Source organism: Oncorhynchus gorbuscha, linkage group LG13 (assembly GCF_021184085.1).
Source record: "Oncorhynchus gorbuscha isolate QuinsamMale2020 ecotype Even-year linkage group LG13, OgorEven_v1.0, whole genome shotgun sequence".
In the NCBI taxonomy this organism is placed as follows: Eukaryota; Metazoa; Chordata; class Actinopteri; order Salmoniformes; family Salmonidae; genus Oncorhynchus; species Oncorhynchus gorbuscha.
The window spans coordinates 18,248,353-18,270,412 of record NC_060185.1 but is presented as its reverse complement, the minus strand read 5'-3'; the positions used below and the strand labels follow the sequence as shown (position 1 = coordinate 18,270,412).

The following is a 22,060-nucleotide window of genomic DNA, read 5'->3' as shown; positions in this document are numbered from 1 at the left end:
CACGTTGACGTTGTATCAGTCACATGATGACGTTGTATCAGTTACACGATGATGTTGTATCAGTTACACGATGACGTTGTATCAGTTACACGATGACGTTGTATCAGTCACACGATGACGTTGTATCAGTTAGACGATGATGTTGTATCAGTCACATGTTGACGTTGTATCAGTTAATGTACTTGCCATATCTATAATAATATTACAGTAGTGGTATCAGTTACATGATGACGTTGTATCAGTCACATGTTGACGTTGTATCAGTTAATGTACATGCCATATCTATAATAATATTACAGTAGAGTGGTATCTGTCACATACCATTGGTCTAGAATGATATCACAAAGAACCAACTCTTATGGCATAATGGACTATGTCCTAACTTGAGGTGTGTATACTGTAACTCAATGTAAATGGGAGAGTTGTGTGAATATCAGATTTACTCACATGGATCTCAAGCCTTACAGGAATATACTTGCATTAATCAAGTATCTAAACATCAATAGAATTTCCATTATCTTAAATGTCACATGTACATGTTGTCCAAGCATCAAAGCAGGTGTCTTTTTCTAAACCTCGTTATCATACACACATCAGCAGCCCCCTGGGATCTCTCTCTCTCTCCAATAACTCAACATGAATCACTCTTAATGAAATCACGAACTCAATCAGAGATTCTCCCAAACATAGCAGTGCTGCTCCAACCGTCAGACTTACAGTTGAAGTTAGAAGTTTACATACACTTACGTTGGAGTTATTAAAACTCATTTTTCAACCCATTCCACAAATGTATTGTAAACAAACTATAGTTTTGGCGGGTCGGTTAGGACATCTACTTTGTGCATGACACAAGTAATTTTTCCAACAATTGTATACAGACAGATTATTTCACTTATAATTCACTGTATCACAATTCCAGTGTGTCAGAAGTTTACATACACTAAGTTGACTGTGCCTTTAAACAGCTTGGACAACTCCAGAAAATGATGTTAAGGCTTTAGAAGCTTCTGATGGGCTAATTTACATCATTTGAGTCAATTGGAGGTGAACCTGTGGATGTATTTCAAGGCCTACCTTCAAACCCAGTGCCTCTTTGCTTGACATCATGGGAAAATCAAAAGAAATCAGCCAAGACCTCAGAAAAAATGGTAGACCTCCACAAGTCTGCTTCATCCTTGGGAGCAATTTCCAAATGCCTGAAGGTACCACGTTCATCTGTACAAACAATAGTACACAAGTATAAACACCATGGGACCACACAGCCGTCATACCTCTCAGGAAGGAGACGCGTTCTGTCTCCTAGAGATTAACGTACTTTGGTTTCGAAAAGTGCAAATCAATCCCAGAACAACAGCAAAGGACCTTGTGAAGATGCTGGAGGAAACATGTTCAAAAGTATTTATATCCAAAGTAAAACGAGTACTATATCGACATAACCTGAAAAGCCGCTTAGCAAAGAAGAAGCCACTCTTCCAAAACCGCCATAAAAAAGCCAGACCACAGCTTGCAACTGCACATGGGGACAAAGATCATACTTTTTACTTTTTGGTGAAATGTCCTCTGGTCTGATGAAACAAAAATAGAACTGTTTGGCCATAATGACCATTGAAATGTTTGGAGGAAAAAGGTGGAAGCTTGCAAGCCGAAGAACCACATCCCAACCGTGAAGCACGGAGGTGGCAGCTTCATGTCCTGCGGGTGCTTTGCTGCAGGAGGGACTGGTGCACTTCACAAAATAGATAGTATCATGAGAAGGAACATTTTGTGGATATATTGAAGCAACATCTCAAGACATATATCAGCAAGTTAAAGCTTGGTCGCAAATGGGTCTTCCAAATGGACAATGAGTCCAAGCATACTTCCAAAGTTGTGGCAAAATGGCAACAAAGTCAAGGTATTGGAATGGCCATTACAAAGCCCTGACCTCAATCCTATAGAGAATTTGTGAGCAGAACTGAAAAAGTGTGTGCGAGCAAAGAGGCCTACAAACCTGACACAGTTACACCAGCTCTGTCAGGAGGACTGGGCCAACATTCACCCAAATTATTGTGGGAAGCTTGTGGAAAGCTACCTGAAATGTTTGACCCAAGCTACCCAATGTTTGACCCAAGCAATTTAAAGGCAATGCTACCAAATACTAATTGAGTGTGTGTAAACTTCTGACCCACTGGGAATTTGATGGGAAAAAAGCCCTGAAATAAATCATTTTCTCTACTATCATTCTGACATTTCACATTCTTAAAATAAAGTGGTGATCCTAACTAACCTAAGACTGGGAATTTTTACTCAGATTAATTAAATGTCAGGAATTGTGAAAAACTATATTTGGCTAAGGTGTACGTAAATTCCGACTTCAATTGTAGGTCTTAACGGCATAGACAACACCAACATCATATCTCATCAACAATCTAAACCCGAGATGAGTTCATATTCCACGCCATCTGTTGTGAACATGTTATTCCATTTTATTAGATGGTACAAAATTGCAGATCATAAAATTGAATTCTGACGTACTGTACTGTACTGTACTGTACTGTACTGTACTGTACTGTACTGTACTGTACTGTACTGTACTGTACTGTACTGTACTGTACTGTACTGTACTGTACATGAGGATCTAGAGAACAGATGGTGTAGATAGAACATGGGCTCAGCTTGATTTTGGTCTACTTATGACTTTGGATAAGTCTCTTCTTAACCCTGCCTCACTTTTCTGAAAATATTAGCATATAAAAAGGGCAACAGTTTGACATCAGAATAGGTGACTTTGTAGAGTGTTTAGCAGTGATAGTATACACACACACAAACACACAAACCGCTTGGGGTTTTGCCAACAGTGGATTATTTCATGTTTAAACCCCTTATAGTTTTGTTATCAGTTTGTCGCAGACTCTTTTGTCACAGTGTGTTTGTGTGTGTGTTATTGCGGTGTGTTTAGTCTCGGTGCAGGTACACAGAGGGATATTGGGCAAGTGAAGTTTTTCTCTGATGCTGAACACCTTGTCAGATGTCTTACATGAGGATGTGGGAAGAGGGAGAGAGGAAAGGAGGGAGGAATGACAGGGCTGAGAGTGTGTAGAGATGGCAAGAGAGGGTGGTTTTATGGGGAGAAGAGAGAGAGAGGAAAGACAGGGCTGATAGAGAGAGAGAGAGAGAGAGAGAGAGAGAGAGAGAGAGAGAGAGAGAGAGAGAGAGAGAGAGAGAGAGAGAGAGAGAGAGAAGAGAGAGAGAGAGAGAGAGAGAGAGAGAGAGAGAGAGAGAGAGAGAGAGAGAGAGAGAGAGAGAGAGAGAGAGAAGAGAAGCTTTAGTGGTGAAGGGTTCAGGTAGATAAGACATGAAACAGTGGAACATCAGCAGAGAAACCAGAAAGAGAGAGAGCTCCTAATCAGGGTTGGGGCCAATTCCATTTAAATTCAGGAGGTACACTGAAATTCCAATTTCAATCATTTTCAATTAGAAAAATGTAGAATTAGAATTTGATTTACTTTATGAATTGGCCAGAATTAAAAATGGAACTGAGCACAAGCCTGAGCTTAATTATGCAGCCAGCCAATACAATATCCAGTACAACATAATACGTTAACCAGAGTTCCTGAAACTTCAACATCAGGGACAACAGACTAGCTGCAGATGCATCTACAGTTCCTTGCAAAAGTATTAATCCCCTTGGCGTTTTTCCTATTTTGATGCATTACAACCTGTAATTTAAATGGATTTTTATTTGGATTTCATGTAATGGACAGAAAATACTCCAACTTGGTGAAGTGAAACTGAAAAAATAACTTGTTTAAAAAGATTCTACAAAAATAAGAAATGCAAAAGTGGTGTGTGCATATGTATTCACCCCCTTTAATATGTATTCACCCCCTTTAATATGTATTCACCCTCTTTAATATGTATTCACCCCCTTTAATATGAAGACCCTAAATAAGATCTGGTGCAACCAATTACCTTCAGAAGTCACATAATTAGTTAAATAATTTCAATCTAACTGTCTAATCTAATAATGCAATCCAAGTGTCACATGATTTGTCACATGCTCTCCGTATATATACACCTGTTCTGAAAGGCCCCAGAGTCTCCAACACCACTAAGCAAGGGGCACCATCAAGCAAGTGGCACCGTGAAGACCAAGGAGCTCTCCAAACAGGTCAGGGACAAAGTTGTGGAGAAGTACAGATCAGGGTTGGGTTATAAAAAAATGTCAGAAGCTTTGAACATCCCACGGAGCACCATTAACTTCTTGAGTGTAGGAGGCAGTATTTTCATTTTTGGCTAAAAAAACACACCCATTTGAAACTCACTATTTCCCAGGCCCAGAAAATAGAATATGCATATAATTGTCAGATTAGGTGTCACGATCGTCGTAAGAAGCAGACCAAAGCGCAGCGTGGTGTGAATGCATCATTTAATAGATGGCAAAAAACACGAAGTAAACTGTACAAAAACAATAAACCAATAACGACCGTGAAGCTATCATAAGAACTGTGCTGACACAAGCAACTAACATAGACAATCACCCACAAACAAACAGTGAAACCCAGGCTACCTAAGTATGATTCTCAATCAGAGACAACTAATGACACCTGCCTTTGATTGAGAACCATACTAGGCCGAAACATAGAAATCCCCCAAATCATAGAAAACAAAACATTGACTGCCCACCCCAACTCACGCCCTGACCATACTAAATAATGACAAAACAAAGGAAATAAAGGTCATTTTGGTTGATCATAAAGGTTGATTTTTGAACTTAATGCGCCAAACAAATGGAGGTATTTAGGATTTTAAAATAATCTTTATGGAACAAAAGGAACATTTATTGTGTAACTGGGAGTCTCGTGAGTGCAAATATCCGTAAGCGATTTAATTTATTGCTTTTCTGACTTTCGTGACCAATCTACTTGGCTGCTAGCTGTTTGTAATATTTTGTCTACTGAGAGAGATGTTCTTACATTAACGCTTGGTATGCTTTCGCCGAAAAGCTTTATTGAAATGTGACACGCCAGGTGGATTAACAACAAGCTAAGCTGTGTTTTTCTATATTGCACTTGTGATTTCATGAAAATTAAATATTTTTTGTAATTTAATTTGAATTTCGCGCTCTGCAATTCAGTGGATATTGCTGAAAATGATCCCGGTAACGGGATGGGTGCACCAAGAAGTTAAATCCATTATTAAAAAATGGAAAGAAAACAAACCTGCCAAGAGAGGGCCGCCCAAAAAAACTCACGGACGAGGCAAGGAGGGCATTAATTAGAGGCAATAAAATGACCAAAGCTTCCACTGGATGTCAAAAGTCATTAGAAATTGGTTGATGTTATTCCTTTGTGTAATGAAGAAGTACGGCCATCCTGAACGAAGGTCACTTGAAGTGTACTGTTAGATAGAGGCGCATGACCAGAAAGCTAGCTACAGTTTGTTTTCCTCCTGTAGTGAATACAGATCATCCTGTCTTCAATTTTATCAAATATTTACGTTAAAAAAATACGTAAAGTTGTATTACAAAAGTAGTTTGAAATGTTTTGGCAAAGTTTACAGGTAACTTTTGAGTTATTTTTTAGTCACGTTGCGCAAGTTGGAACCGGCATTTTTCTGGATCAATCGAGCCAAATAAATTGACATTTTGGATATATATTGATGGAATTAATCGAACAAAAGGACTATTTGTGATGTTTATGGGACATATTGGAGTGCCAACAAAAGAAGCTCGTCAAAGGTAAGGCATGAATTATATTGTTATTTCTACGTTTTGTATCGCGCCTGCAGGCTTAAAATATGGTTTCTCTCTTTGTTTACAGAGGTGCTATCCTCAGATAATAGCATCGTTTGCTTTCGCCGAAAAGCCTTTTTGGTATCTGATATGTTGGCTGGATTCACAACAAGTGTAGCTTTAATTTGCTATCTTGCATGTGTGATTTAATGAAGGTTTGATTTTTATAGTAATTTATTTGAATTTGGAGCTCTGCATTTTCCCTGGCTTTTGGCCAGGTGGGACGCTAGCATCCCACATTTCCCAGAGAGTTTAAGAGGAAACATTTAAATGCCTTGGAATGGCCTATTCAAAGCCCAGACCTCAATCCAATGGAGAATCTGTGGTATGACTTAAAGATTGTTGTACACCAGCGGAACCTGTCCAACTTGAAGGAGCTGGAGCAGTTTTGCCTTGAAGAATGGGCCAAAATCCCAGTGGCTAGATGTGCGAAGCTTATAAAGACATACCCCAAGAGATTTGCAGCTGTATTTCTGCAAAAGGTGGCTCTACAAGGTATTGACTTTGGGGGGGTGAATAGTTATGTACGCTCAAGTTTTCATTTTCTTTTTTGTCTTATTTATTATTTATTTCACAATCAAAAATATTTTGCATCTTCAAAGTTGTAGGCATGTTGTGTAAATCAAATGATACAACCCCCTAAAATATATTTTTTAAATTCCAGGTTGTCAGGCAAAAAAATAGGAAAAATGCCAAGGGGGTGAATACTTTCGTAAGCCACTGTAGAATAGAACAATGTAGATGATGGGAGACCATGAAGTAACACAGTCCCTCATGCAGTCTTCAGAGAACACCATAGAAACAGAATGACTAGAGCTGCTATCTGCAGGGGGCGTGAGGACATGTGATGACTCTCAGCAGTGGGGTGGCTAACAGGCACGTCGTCATGATGATGGAATATTAAATACAGCCATCACTGACAACACGCTGCATCTAGCACACACACACACAAACACACTCACACACACACACACAAACACACTCACACACACACACACACACTCACTCATAGTAGCATTTGCACACAAGCGTGTGCATGAGTGTGTGTGATTGTGTTGCTCTTTACAATTGAGGGTGTGTCTATGCCTGTGTACATTTTTGAAATTGTGTTTTTGTGACTGTCAGGGTGTGTTTGTTTGAGACTGTGATTATGTCAGTGTGTTGGGGTTGTGTTTGTGTATGCATCTGTGAGAAAGTACGCAGTGTGTGAATGTGTGTGTGTGACAGTATACACTCTGTGTGGGTGTGTTTCTATACGACTGGCCGCTGTCTGATCTGTGTGTGTTTCTGTACAACTGGCCGCTGTCTGATCTGTGTGTGTTTCTGTACAACTGGCCGCTGTCTGATCTGTGTGTGTTTCTGTACAACTGGCCGCTGTCTGATCTGTGTGTGTTTCTGTATGGCTGTCTGATCTGTGTTTTTCTGTACAACTGGCCGCTGTCTGATCTGTGTGTGTTTCTGTACAACTGGCCGCTGTCTGATCTGTGTGTGTTTCTGTACAACTGGCCGCTGTCTGATCTGTGTGTGTTTCTGTACAACTGGCCGCTGTCTGATCTGTGATCTGTGTGTTTTCTGTACAACTGGCCGCTGTCTGATCTGTGTGTGTTTCTGTACAACTGGCCGCTGTCTGATCTGTGTGTGTTTCTGTACAACTGGCCGCTGTCTGATCTGTGTGTGTTTCTGTACAACTGGCCGCTGTCTGATCTGTGTGTGTTTCTGTACAACTGGCCGCTGTCTGATCTGTGTGTGTTTCTGTACAACTGGCCGCTGTCTGATCTGTGGGTGTTTCTGTACAACTGGCCGCTGTCTGATCTGTGTGTGTTTCTGTACAACTGGCCGCTGTCTGATCTGTGTGTGTTTCTGTACAACTGGCCCCTGTCTGATCTGTGTGTGTTTCTGTACAACTGGCCGCTGTCTGATCTGTGTGTGTTTCTGTACAACTGGCTGTTTGTGTTTCTGTACAACTGGCCCCTGTCTGATCTGTGTGTGTTTCTGTACAACTGGCCGCTGTCTGATCTGTGTGTGTTTCTGTACAACTGGCCCCTGTCTGATCTGTTTGTGTTTCTGTACGACTGGCCGCTGTCTGATCTGTGCCTTTTTCTCAGCATTTTGGGACACAATTCCATTCTAATTCCCTGAACATCTAAAACGATAATCACCAAAATATTAAAACTTGTTTTTTTTTGTCTACAGTTCCCCCAGTTCACAGAGGAGAAAAAGTCAAGTCATGACAAAGCAGAATTACAGACAGATGGATAGATAGATAGATAGATAGATAGGTCTCTTCATCTGTGTGATTCCTCTTCTCTCAATGCCGCTACTATATAATTACAGAGCGATAGAGAGCTAGAGTCTCAGTGGCTCTGTCTGTCAGTGTGAGTCCTTCTGTGAGTCCATCTCCCGTCTGTCTGTGTTTCTGTCTGTACTGTAAGTCTTCAGTGTCGTAGCAGAGGCTTCCTCGTCAGTGGCTGTAAAGAGGAGGAGGTGGCTGAGGTAACATTAGCCATGGCCATCTGACAGGGACATAGATCATCCAGAGAGAGAAGGAGGGAGAGGGGGGGGAGAAAGAGGGAGAGGGGAGGGAGGGAGAAAAAGGAAGAGGGAGGAAAATATTGAGGTGGAGGGAGGAAGAGAGAGGGAGAGGTAGGGAGAGAGAGGGAGAAAGAGGGGGATGGTTTGAGGGAAAGAAAGAAAGAAGGAGTGGGAGGAAGAGAGAGAAAGAGGTAGAAGGGGAGGGAGGAAGAGAGAGAAAGAGGTAGAAGGGGAGGGAGGGAGAGAGAGAAAGAGGTAGAAGGGGAGAGAGGGAGAAAGAGGGAGAGAGAGAAAGAGGTAGAAGGGGAGGGAGGGAGAGAGAGAAAGAGGTAGAAGGGGAGAGAGGGAGAAGGAGAAAGAGGGAGAGAGAGAAAGCGGTAGAAGGGGAGGGAGGGAGAGAGAGAAAGAGGTAGAAGGGGAGAGAGGGAGAGAGAGAAAGAGGGAGAGAGTGACGTCCATAGAGAGAAGGGGGACAGACATGAGAAAAGGTAAAAGGACTAAAACTCCTCTCTCTTTCACACTTGACAGATGACGTCAACGAAAACCAAATCAATATAAAGACAACCTGCCAGTGACAAGTCTGATTCCTCTCTTACAGTCCCCTACTCTCTCCTCCCTCACTATGACGTGGTACTGCTACAATACCCTTAGGGACACTGAGATACACACTGGTGTCACTACCAGCTCTGACCACAAGAGGTCCTGTGGGCCCTCTGCTCTCTAATTCAATATGGGTGCATGTCAACAGCACAACAGATCCTCCTCTCCGTCATCTGTACTGATTTGCGAAAACAGCGTAGTCGATTCCTACAGAACATTGGCTTTCCACCTTTCAAGTTGTTTAATATCAGTACAGATGGACAGGAGTTGAGGACAGGAGTTGAGGACTTGCCTAAAAAATAATAATTAGGAAGCCGTTTTAGACTGTTGGGATGCATCTTCTGTGTGATTGAGGAAAGGAGAGGAGGCAGAGGAGTACATTACCATGATAGTTGTCACGACGACTGTCCTGTTCTCAATGTTTGTGCTGTCGTTAGACAACAGCACCTCATTCTGGACCAGAACCAGTTTGTCAATGTCGTTCCAGTAGCCAATCTGAGAGAGGAAAGGGAGAGGTGAAAAGTAGACAAAACTGCATTTTCATGAAGCCCAAATAACATCTCCGACATGTCTGTGTGTCTATTCCTACCCGTTGTGGTCCGTTGCTCTTCAGTTCAAACATGTCCATGGTGTAGTTGACTCTGCGGCCGTAGTGGTCAAACTGGATGTTACCTGTTAGACCCTGGATACGCACCTGGAGACAGGACAACAGAGAACACAGGTCAGAACATAGAACAATAAGGACACAAAGGACCAAAGATTACCTGTTTGAGTGTGCGTTCCATGTCTATGCCCTGGTTCCAGGGAGCAGCTGGGTTGGCCAGACAGTCTCCAGCATTTCCTCTACGGGAGATGTCTATCTTCTGACGACGCAGGTTCCTGAAGGCCTCGGCCATCACCAACACCCCATCATATGTCAGAGACGAGGTGTACTGGGGAGAGAGAAGAGAGGAAGAGGAGGAAAAGGGGGAGGGAGAAAGAGTATATTAGATGATTTTACATCAACAGCGTAGAGCCTTTATTAACAGATGATGCCTGTTTTAGGAATCAGGAAATGCCTGTTTCATGCTATGGGTTCCTCTCGTAACAAAACACTGGATTAGTTATGTACAAAATAAGTCCCATCTATGTGAATGAATGGATCCCCATGAGACCCATCTGCGGCGGTAAGATCATGATTTGAGAGATGAGGAGTTCTTATCTTATCTGACTGACAGCTCTGTAACAGGTAAGACACATAGCACTATGGAGGTATTCACACACACAGCAGGGAGACCTCACAACACACACACACACACACACACACACACACACACACACACACACACACACACACACACACACACACACACACACACACACACACACACACACACACACACACACACACACACACACACACACACACACACACACACACACACACTGCTACAGAGGCAGTCAAAGCCATAGCAGGAAACATTCACATGGTGACAGAGACCAAACTGAGGAGGAGAAGAGAAGAGGAGGAGAGGAAGGATGAGGGGATGATAAACTCAGGGGACGAACTTCACATCAGGTCAGTGTCACTCTGACATGTCTTCCTTTCCTTTCTCACTCTGTGTGTTGGGGTGGTTATATACCATGCCGTTTTGACGATCTTCTCTTGATATTTTCTCAGGGCTTTCTTTGAGAACTGACATGCTTGTTCTTCTGTGACCCTGGAAGTCTTAATACTCTTTGACAGGTATTAATAAAACACAACCTGTCCTTAGTTCTAACATTCTAATTGATTGTGATTGATGATGATACATAAAGCTGCCCATTTAATTGTACGGAAAGGGCCTTGTCATTCACTAATGAAGTACACATCTGTATCCCGCTGACTGGACAGAGAAATGTTTGTTATTTTGGTCTTGAAAGGTGTCTCCTATGGTTTGATGTCAGCATATGACATTTGGTTTCATAGCATATTCCAGAAACAGAATACTGAGTATGACAAATTCAAAATCACACTACCCTTACACCAGTGGAGGCTCCCCAGAGGAGGAAGGGGAGGACCATTCACTCCAGTGAATTTCACAAAATGTTTAATTGCAAGACATTTAAAAAGTTATGTTTAGATAAAACTATAATAAATATAATAACGTCACCAAATAACTGATTAAAACACACTATTTTGCAAAGAAGGTCTACAGTAGCCTCAACAGCAGTCTGTAGGGTAGCACCATGGTGTAGCTGGAGGACAGCTAGCTTCCGTCCTCCTCTGGATACATTGACTTCAATAGAAAACTCGGAGGCTCATGAGCCTCACCACCTTCCATAGACTTACACAGTAATTATGACAACTTCCGGAAGACGTACTCCAGCCCAGTGTCGTAGCCTTGGCCTACCTAGTTTGATCTCAGGCCTACCTCAAAAATGCCCCAGAAATGATAAAATATGAATTGTGTAATTTTTTATTACATTTTTAAAAGAACTGCATGTGAGAAGTATTTTCTATGGGTCATTTTATTATAATGTAACAAAGAAATAGTCCGCGACAATCAAGTTGGCTTCCGACTATTTGTTACATTTTTAAAAAATCATACATTTACATTTACATTTAAGTCATTTAGCAGACGCTCTTATCCAGAGCGACTTACAATACAGGGGTTTACCTCAACAACCTGGCAATGTCACGTGTCTAAACTTTGTAGCGCATAGGCTAGCAAGCTCTACCACGCTAGTTTACTGGAATTGACTCACCAGCCAAGGTAATTTAGTAGTTCTAGCATTGGCAAACCAAATGTTGATTGCTAGGTATTTCAAAAAAAGACGTCTGAGGCAAAGGATTGTGTTCCAGAAAATAATTTGGATCAATCTACTGATAGCTTCCAGAATCAGACAGTAACAGGTGGGGTCAGGATAGAAACAATCGCAATTGCCATCACAACATCCAATGCCACGTTGAGCCAGGCATGCTTGCCTACCCCACCGTCTCCTCTTGTTCTTGATACTGCGGGCGGGGGTGACCCTGCAGTAGGTCCACCGACAGATGTGTCTGCCGATGATGAACCTGCCTGTCAACCAAAGCTAGCAAAGTTCCCTTCAAGTATAATAAATGGCAAATCACTCTGCTTCTCTTCAAGGTGGTATGACCAGTTCGTGTGGATTGAGTATAGTAAAGCAAAAGGTTGTACGCTTTGTAGGCACTTTCCTGGGGCAAATGTCAAATTCAGATTTATATGAGATGGATTTAAAAACTGAAAACTCACAACAAATGCTTGCTGCAAACACAGGAATAGTGTTATGCAGGTGAATGAGGACCCAAAAGCGACTTGGCGAAAACAGAGTTTTTTAATCCAGTAAGAAACTTTACAAAACAAAAAGCATAATACTACTCGTAAAGACGAGAACAGACTGGAGACTTGATCGAGAACTGCAGGTTGCCTCGGGAAGGCACTTGAACCTAGCAGACTCAGACACCTGCTCACCACGCAGCATCTGAGGGAAACACGACACGACAGGGCAAAACATAGACACAGCACGGTGAATTATAGATGAGGATCCGACAGGGCAGGAACGGAAAACAAGGAGAGAAATAGGGACTCTAATCAGGGAAAAGGATCGGGAACAGGTGTGGGAAGACTAAATGATGATTAGGGGAATAGGAACAGCTGGGAGCAGGTATGGAACGATAGAGAGAAGAGAGAGCGGGAGAGTGAGAGAGGGAGGGGGAGAGAGAGGGATAGAAAGAGGGAAAGAACCTAATAAGATCAGCAGAGGGAAACGAATAGAAGGGGAAGCACAGGGACAAGACATGATAATTAATGACAAAACATGACAAATAGTACATTTCATTCGAATGTCCTTGCAAAATGTGAATCCTACAAGGCGACCCATGGGCCTAGAAGTCGTGGGACTGTGTTGAACCAAATACATGGTGATGCCTAAAAGTCGCGGGACTGTGTTGAACAAAATACATGGTGATGCCTAGAAGTCGTGGGACTGTGTTGAACCAAATACATGGTGATGCCTAGAAGTCATGGGACTGTGTTGAACCAAATACATGGTGATGCCTAGAAGTCATGGGACTGTGTTGAATCAAATACATGGTGATGCCTAGAAGTCGTGGTACTGTGTTGAACCAAATACATGGTGATGCAAACATGGATTTTATAGAAAGAAACCGTGTACATGTTAAAGTGGTCATAGATAGGGTCCTAATGTGTGCAAAGCAGGATATTCCACTCAGACGGCATAGAGAAACCGAAAAGGCAATAAACAAATGTAACTTTTTTTGAAATCTTCAATTTCATGTGAAAGTATGACTCAGAAATACAAAACAGGCTTAATGAGCTACCTCGCAATGCCCCGCTTCTGAGCCCTGAAATTCAGAAGGAGTTGCAGCATCATTGTTACTGTGGAGAATAAAAGATGAAGTTCATTCTGAGCCTTCCAAGTATTCTGCCACACTAGCAGATGAATATAAAGATCAATCTCAACTAGAAATTCTTGCTGTGTGCATCCGATACATTCATGCTGAAATGATTAAAGAAAGAGCTGTTGGGTTTATGGAAACCGCTGATTTGTCCGTGTTGCAACCCCTGGAGTTGGATCCCACTCTGGGTGGGTTTTTGTTTCGATGGCACTTCAGTAATGTCAGGGAACAGAGGAGGGGTACATGTCCTACTAAAGCAAACATTTAAGCAAGCTGTGTCGGGACGTCAGTACTTTCTTTGACACAGTAAACCAGCTGCACACATTTATGAGTGGATCCCAAAGACATGCTCCATTCATGAAGTGGTGTGGGGGCTGTGCTTTGGCAAAGTGGGTGGGGTTATATCCTTCCTGTTTGGCCCTGTCCGGGGTTTTCCTCGGATGGGGCCACAGTGTCTCCTGTCCCCTCCTGTCTCAGCCTCCAGTATTTATGCTGCAGTAGTTTGTGTCGGGGGGCTAGGGTCAGTTTGTTATATCTGGAGTACTTCTCCTGTCCTATTCGGTGTCCTGTGTGAATCTAAGTGTGCGTTCTCTAATTCTCTCCTTCTCTCTTTCTTTCTCTCTCTCGGAGGACCTGAGCCCTAGGACCATGCCCCAGGACTACCTGACATGATGACTCCTTGCTGTCCCCAGTCCACCTGGCCATGCTGCTGCTCCAGTTTCAACTGTTCTGCCTTACTATTATTCGACCATGCTGGTCATTTATGAACATTTGAACATCTTTGGCCATGTTCTGTTATAATCTCCACCCGGCACAGCCAGAAGAGGACGGGCCACCCCACATATGCTCTCTCTAATTCTCTCTTTCTTTCTCTCTCTCGGAGGACCTGAGCCCTAGGACCGTGCCCCAGGACTACCTGACATGATGACTCCTTGCTGTCCCTGGTCCACCTGACTGTGCTGCTGCTCCAGTTTCAACTGTTCTGCCTTGTTATTGTTCGACCATGCTGGTCATTTATGAACATTTGAACATCTTGGCCATGTTCTGTTATAATCTCCACCCGGCACAGCCAGAAGAGGACTGGCCACCCCACATAGCCTGGTTCCTCTCTAGGTTTCTTCCTAGGTTTTGGCCTTTCTAGGGAGTTTTTCCTAGCCACCGTGCTTCTACACCTGCATTGCTTGCTGTTTGGGGTTTTAGGCTGGGTTTCTGTACAGCACTTTGAGATATCAGCTGATGTACGAAGGGCTATATAAATACATTTGATTTGATTTGATGAAGTACAGAAAGAGTTGCATCCCGATAGACCGTGTATCGAGCTAGAAAGATCCACGGATATACGTTGGAGTTAAAAATCAGGGTCTGTGAGTAAAGTGCTGTTACTGCTAGATGCCATTTTAGAGGTTCTTGCAGAGTCTCCAGAGGCTTGTGGACAAACCATATTAGAAGCCGATGCCCTCTTACAACAAATCCAGAACAACACGTTTTTATTCCTGTTAGTCCCATTTAGTCAATTGTTTGACACTAGTGATTTTGTTACGAAGGGATTACAAAGCTCTACATTTACATTTACATTTAAGTCATTTAGCAGACGCTCTTATCCAGAGCGACTTACAAATTGGTGCATTCACCTTATGACATCCAGTGGGACAGTCACTTAACAATAGTGCATCTAAAACTTAGGGGGGGTGGGGTGAGAGGGATTACTTATCCTATCCTAGGTATTCCTTAAAGAGGTGGGGTTTCAGGTGTCTCCATTATCTGTGATGGACGGTATTGGTTTAATTGAAATCCTCAAAAGCAGCTTTTCTCCATTCAGAGAACTCAGGGGAGACATTGATAAAGTTCTAACTAACTAAAGAGATGATGATTAATCCTGATATTAGTAATTGGGATGTGAGGACATCACGGCAGCGAAAACTGCCTGTAAAAAAACCCCACTGGAAAACATCCAGCGTAAAGAGTGACAGTGACCTGAGGCAACTTTGCAACAATATTCTAGACAGACAGATTACTGTGTTGAACTCAGAATTTCAAGAAGACACATACGGGATCATGCAAGCGGCAGCGTCCTTTTCCAAAGAATCCCAAACCTGCGGCCTTAAAGAGCAGCTGAAGACCACATGCGACCATTATGCAATGTCAATTGAGGATGCTGAATTCACTGTTTCTATTCAGCAGAGTTGCAAAATGATCATGGGAAAGAGTGACTTTTCCTCCATAATGAGTGGACTTGACAGCTGCCCTGATGATATTTTCCCTAATATAAACTTTCTGTTAAGGATCATTGTCACACTTCCAATGACATCATGCAGTGTGGAGAGACTTTTCTCAACAACAACTAGGATAAAGAAATCGTCTTCGCACATCAATGACAAGCGCCCGGCAGTTTGCTGTCTTTAGAGCGTCAACTGACAGATCCATTGGATTATGATGAAATCATCACCATATTCAACTCAAAGCCTCGCCGGCTGCACCTTGTGATGTAGGTCACGCCTTATGATACGTCTATTAAAGGTAAGGTACCATTTCATAGTACTACCACCTGCCATGGTATAAATTGTAACATCAAATATAGGCTTGTTTAGCAATTGAGATTAAAGTGCGTCCGAAGATGAATTTTTTGTTGTTGGCAATTTGGCAACTGGTCTAAAGTTACTGCCTTATTTTAATATGCTGGGATAGGTAAATATTTGTATATGTAACGAGGTTGCTCCAAGTGCCCTGTACTAGTATAAAATTATTGTATTACGAAATAATATATGGTACACGTCGCAAAATAAATTCAATGAAGTAGAAAAATGTAATATCCACAATTTTCTAGGACTACCCTCCCAAAAGAATCTGTCTACGCCCCTGCTCCAGCCTATCAGAGCTCTTGTAGCATGAACTGACATGTTGTCCACCCAATCAAAGGACCAGAGAATTAATATAGTACAGAAAGCATAAGCTACAGCTAGCTAGCACTGCAGTGTTTAAAATGTGGTGAGTAGTTGACTCAAAGAGAGAAAAGACAACAGTTGAACAGTTTTGAACAAATTCATTTCTTCCAAAATGACGAAGCAAGAGAGTAATAGAGAGATATTGTCATTTTTTTTCTCACATTCAGTTTCACTTACTTAGCTAGCAAATGCAGCAAGCAAGTTTAGCCTACTGAAACACCCTGCTCAGAGCGATGCTATGTTAGCCAGCTTGCTATGACTTTCCAACACAACACTGGAACTCTTCCAAGTCAATGTATGCTTTTGGTATTACTAATGGTATTACATTGGACTAATGATTACACCCTATATTAGTTAGATGCAGGCAAGTGTGTGCAAGGCGGTATTGAATGTCACTGTCTGTCCATGTGTCACTGCCTGTCACCTCAAATGTGTCTCTCGACCTGTGTTCACCTACTTACTGTACGTTGTAAACCTTCATTCATAAGCTAGGTTGCAGCAACCTCATGGTGGGTATAGGGGAATTTTGAGTATCATGTAGTAGCCTAAACCTATCTATGTTACATTGAGCTGGGTACATGGAATATGAATGACAGTCATCCAATATGGTGTAACAGAAATAAGGCCATGCTCATGAAAAAAAACATCCTCCCTAAATTTAAAAACGGCACTGACTGTCACGCATTGGTCTTAGTATTTAGTGTTTTCTTTAATTATTTGGTCAGGCCAGGGTGTGACATGGGTTTTTATTGTTGTATATTTCGTATTGGGTTTTTTGTATTATTGGGATTGCGGCTGAGTAGGGGTGTTGTATGGCTTGGCTGCCTGAGGCAGTTCTCAATCAGAGTCAGGTGATTCTCGTTGTCTCTGATTGGGAACCGTATTTAGGTAGCCTGGTTTCGCTTTGTATTTCGTGGGTGATTGTTCCTGTCTCTGTGTAGTGTTCACCAGTTAGGCTGTAATAGGTTTCTCGTTCCGTTTGTTGTTTTTGTATATATATAAGTTATTTCATGTTTCGCTCTTCATTCATTAAAGTCATGAGTAACTACCACGGTGCATTTCGGTCCGACTCTCTTTCCACAAACGAAGAACGCCATTACACTGACCTAGTCATCCTAGGGCGGAGCTAGTCATCCTAGGGTGGAGCTAGTCATCATAGGGCAGGGCTAGTCATCCTAGGGCAGAGCTAGTCATCCTAGGGCAGAGCTAGTCATCCTAGGGCAGAGCTAGTCATCCTAGGGCAGGGCTAGTCATCCTAGGGCGGAGCTAGTCATCCTAGGGTGGAGCTAGTCATCCTAGGGCAGAGATAGTCATCCTAGGTCAGAGCTAGTCATCCTAGGTCAGGGCTAGTCATCCTAGGTCAGGGCTAGTCATCCTAGGTCAGGGCTAGTCATCCTAGGGAGGGGCAGGTCATCCTAGGGCAAGGCTAGTCATCCTAGGGCAGGGCTAGTCATCCTAGGGCAGAGCTAGTCATCCTAGGGCAGAGCTAGTCATCCTAGGGCAGAGCTAGTCATCCTAGGGCAGGGCTAGTCATCCTGGGGCAGGGCTAGTCATCCTAGGGCAGAGCTGGTCATCATAGGGCAGAGCTAGTTATCCTAGGGCAGGGCTAGTCATCCTAGGGCATAGTTTGTCATCCTAGGGCAAGGCTAGTCATCCTGGGGCAGGGCTAGGGCTAGTCATCATAGGCCAGAGCTAGTCATCCTAGTGCAGGGCTAGTCATCCTAGAGAGCAAGGCTAGTCATCCTAGAGAGCAAGGCTAGTCATCCTAGGGTGGGGCAGGTCATCCTAGGGCAGGGCTAGTCATCCTAGGGCAGGGCTAGTCATCCTAGGGCAGAGCTAGTCATCCTAGGGTAGAGCTAGTCATTCTAGGGTGGATCTAGTCATCCTAGGGCAGAGCTAGTCATTCTAGGCTGGAGCTAGTCATCCTAGGGCAGAGCTAGTCATCCTAGGGCAGGGCTAGTCATCCTGGGGCAGGGCTAGTCATCCTAGGGCAGAGCTGGTCATCATAGGGCAGAGCTAGTTATCCTAGGGTAGGGCTAGTCATCCTAGGGCATAGTTTGTCATCCTAGGGCAAGGCTAGTCATCCTGGGGCAGGGCTAGGGCTAGTCATCATAGGTCAGAGCTAGTCATCCTAGCGCAGGGCTAGTCATCCTAGAGAGCAAGGCTAGTCATCCTAGAGAGCAAGGCTAGTCATCCTACGGCGGGGCAGGTCATCCTAGGGCAGGGCTAGTCATCCTAGGGCAGGGCTAGTCATCCTAGGGTAGAGCTAGTCATTCTAGGGTGGATCTAGTCATCCTAGGTCAGGGCTAGTCATCATAGGCCAGAGCTAGTCATCCTAGCGCAGGGCTAGTCATCCTAGAGAGCAAGGCTAGTCATCCTAGAGAGCAAGGCTAGTCATCCTAGGGTGGGGCAGGTCATCCTAGGGCAGGGCTTGTCATCCTGGGGCAGGGCTAGCCATCCTAGAGCACTTATACCGTTAGTGGGATTGCAGCCATAACAAGTTATGGGCTCTAAAGTATGCATTTCACTGTAAGGCCTATACCTGTTGTATGTGCCAAGTGACAAATACAATTTGATTTGATTTGAGACCATGAGAAACAAGATTATTTGGTCTGATGAAACCAAGATTGAATTCTTTGTCCTGAATCCCAAGTGTCACGTCTGGAGGAAACCTAGCCCCATCCCTATGGTGAATCACGGTGGTGACAGCATCATGCTGTAGGGATGTTTTTCAGTGGCAGGGACTGGGAGACTAGTCAGGATCGAGGCAAAGATGAACAGAGATCAGACAGACCTAGAGATCCTTGATGAAAACCTGCTTCAGAGTACTCAGGACCTCGACTGGGGTGAAGGTTCACCTTCCAACAGGACAACGACCCAAAGCACACACTCAAGACAACGCAGGAGTGGCTTTGGGACAAGTCTCTGAATGTCCTTGAGTGGCCCAGCCAGAGCCTGGACTTGAACCCGATCGAACATCTCTGGAGAGACGTGAAAATAGCTGTGCATAGTGTAACACTTACTGTTAATTTTTAATTGTTTATTTCACTTTTATTTAATGTCTATTTCACTTGCTTGTCCATGTAACATATGTTTCCCATGCCAATAAAGCCCTTTGATTTGGAGAGAGGGAGAGAGAGGGGTGGGACACTATGTCTAACAGCTGAGTGTTTCCTGCTGCTTCTCGGAGTCAGTGTGATTGGTTAAAGAGCTGTGATAGAAGAAAATAGTTCTCTCTCCAACATGATTCTAGAACCATCTGCAGCAGTGTGAGTGTGTGTGTACCTTGGGTGGGATGTCAGAGCCTGGGTACTCTCTCTGGTCCAGTTTGTTCCAGCGCTGCATCAGTTTGAGGACTATTGGCTTACTGAAGTCAACCAACTGGAACCCTGTGATGTTAGCCCCACCATGCATAAATCTCTCTAGAGATATGTCTTTAAAACCCTTGATGGGAGAGAGACAGTGGAGAGAGAGGGAGAGAGAGAGGGAGAGGGAGAGGGAGGGGAGGGGGAGAGGGAAGAGAGCGAGCGAGAGGAAGGGGGGGAGGGGGAGAGAGAGAGGGAGAGGAAGGGGGAGAGAGAGAGAGAGAGAGAGAGAGAGAGAGAGGAGAGGGAGAGGGAGAGGGAGGGGGAGGAAGAGAGAGGGAGAGGGAGAGGGAGGGGGAGGGGAGAGAGAGAGGGAGAGGGAGAGGAAGAGAGGGAGAAGAAGGGGGAGGGGAGAGAGAGAGGGGAGAGAGAGAGAGGGAGAGGGAGGGGAAGGGGGAGAGGGAGAGGGGGGAAAGGGGGAGAGAGAGAGGGAGAGGGAGAGGGAGAGGAAGGGGGAGAGAGAGAGGGAGAGGAAGGGGGAGAGAGAGAGGGAGAGGAAGAGAGAGAGAGAGAGGGAGAGAGAGAGGTGTTAGGCACAACTGCATTTGAAGATTACCCTGGCTTTGCCTGAATATGGAAGCTCTGAGACAGGAATGCACCTTCTTTTCCCAAGCTAGAGAGAGAGAGAGAGAGGAGAGAGAGAGAGAGAGAGAGTGGGGGATGGCGAGAGAAAGGGAATGCACTGTCTGAAGTGCCTTCAAACCATTCTCCTCACAAAGGCATGGTTCTGTCTGTCTGGCTCAGAGTTGACTCACATTTTCCTCAGAGACAAGGTAAACCTCAGCCACCTGCCTGTACCCTCTGTACATACCACAACCTTCCCCCTTCCACTCTTCTCCTCATCTCCTCTCTTTCATCTGCACTAATCTAAAAAAACATATCATGTGGATGGGGATATTTGGGGTATTTGTTTTCACTTGTTCAGTTGGTTCATGTTAGCAGAGATGAAGGAGAGCAGGAGGGGAGCAGACATGGAAATGAAACCACTTTAGACTATTGGGATGCACTAAGAAGTCACACACATACTTACCAGGTTGGCCAAGATGTAATGGTAGCCTTTGACATGTTTCCCCACACTAACGGCCTGGAGAAAGAGAGGAAGAGAAGAGGAAAATAGAGGAGGAGAAGAGGGGAGAACGAAAGGGGATGAGAGGGGAGAAAGGAAGAGAAGAAAATGAATGGCAATCCAGAGAGAGAGAGAGAGAGAGAGAGAGAGAGAGAGAGAGAGAGAGAGAGAGAGAGAGAGAGAGAGAGAGAGAGAGAGAGAGAGAGAGAGAGAATTACTTAACACATTGGAAAGAATTAACAAAATACCTGAGCAAAGTAGAATGCTATTTGGCCCTAAACACAGTGTACACAGTGGCAGAATACCTGACCACTGTGATTGACCCAAAATTAAGGAAAGTTTTGACCATGTACAGACTCAGTGAGCATAGCCTTGCTATTAAGAAAGGCCGCCGTAGGCAGACCTGGCTCTCAAGAGAAGACATGTGCACACTGCCCACAACATGAGGTGGAAACTGAGCTGCACTTCCGAACCTCCTGCCAAATGTATGACCATATTAGAGACACATATTTCTCTCAAATTACACAGACCCACAAATAATTTGAAAACATATCCAATTTTGATCAACTCCAAGATCTACTGGATGAAATACCACCTTGTGTCATCACAGCAGCAACTGTTGCCACAAGAAAAGGGCAACCAGTGAAGAACAAATACCGTTGTAAATACAACTTTTGTGCTAAACATTTTTTTTATTGTTTATTTCACTTTTGTTCATTATCTATTTCACTTGCTTTGGCAATGTAAACATATTTTCCCATGACAATAAAGCCCTTTCAAATTGAGAGAGAGAGAGCAATCTCTGTCGGACTGATGATGCCATCCATGCCAATACTACCGAGCCTGCTGTTTCTGGGCAGACCAATGCACAGGTGTGTGTTTGTGTGTGTATTTGTGCATGTGTCCGTGCTTGTAGTTGCTGGTGTGTGTCTGCCCATATTTGTCAGACCAGTAGACAGGAAGGGAGACCTGGCCAGAAGAGGAAATGATGCATGCACAGGGAAGTAGTGACAGATGGCTGACCAATGGGACATTACCCTGCAGCTGGGGTCAAAGATGACAGCAGCAGAGAAGAGGCAGACAGACATACCTGTCTCAACTGTTAGAGTCACAGTCTGGCCGTCAGTAGTTGTGTTCAGTGAAGAGAGGAGGAGAGGGGTACTAATGCGTATGAACGACCACAAGGCTGAGAGAGAGATTGTGTGTGTGTAAGGGTGTGGGATGTTGAGTTCTGTAGTCACCTGTTCTAGAATGCTCTGCAGTCTCTCATCAGACTCACCTGTTCTAGAATGCTCTGAAATCTCTCAGACTCACCTGTTCTAGAATGCTCTGCAGTCTCTCATCAGACTCACCTGTTCTAGAATGCTCTGAAATCTCTCA

At 43.9% G+C, this 22,060-nt stretch overlaps 1 pseudogene; it reads right to left on the bottom strand.

The window, feature by feature from the left end:
• Positions 1–22,060, bottom strand: part of LOC123992553 — a 157,720-nt pseudogene that overhangs the window by 68,901 nt on the left and 66,759 nt on the right.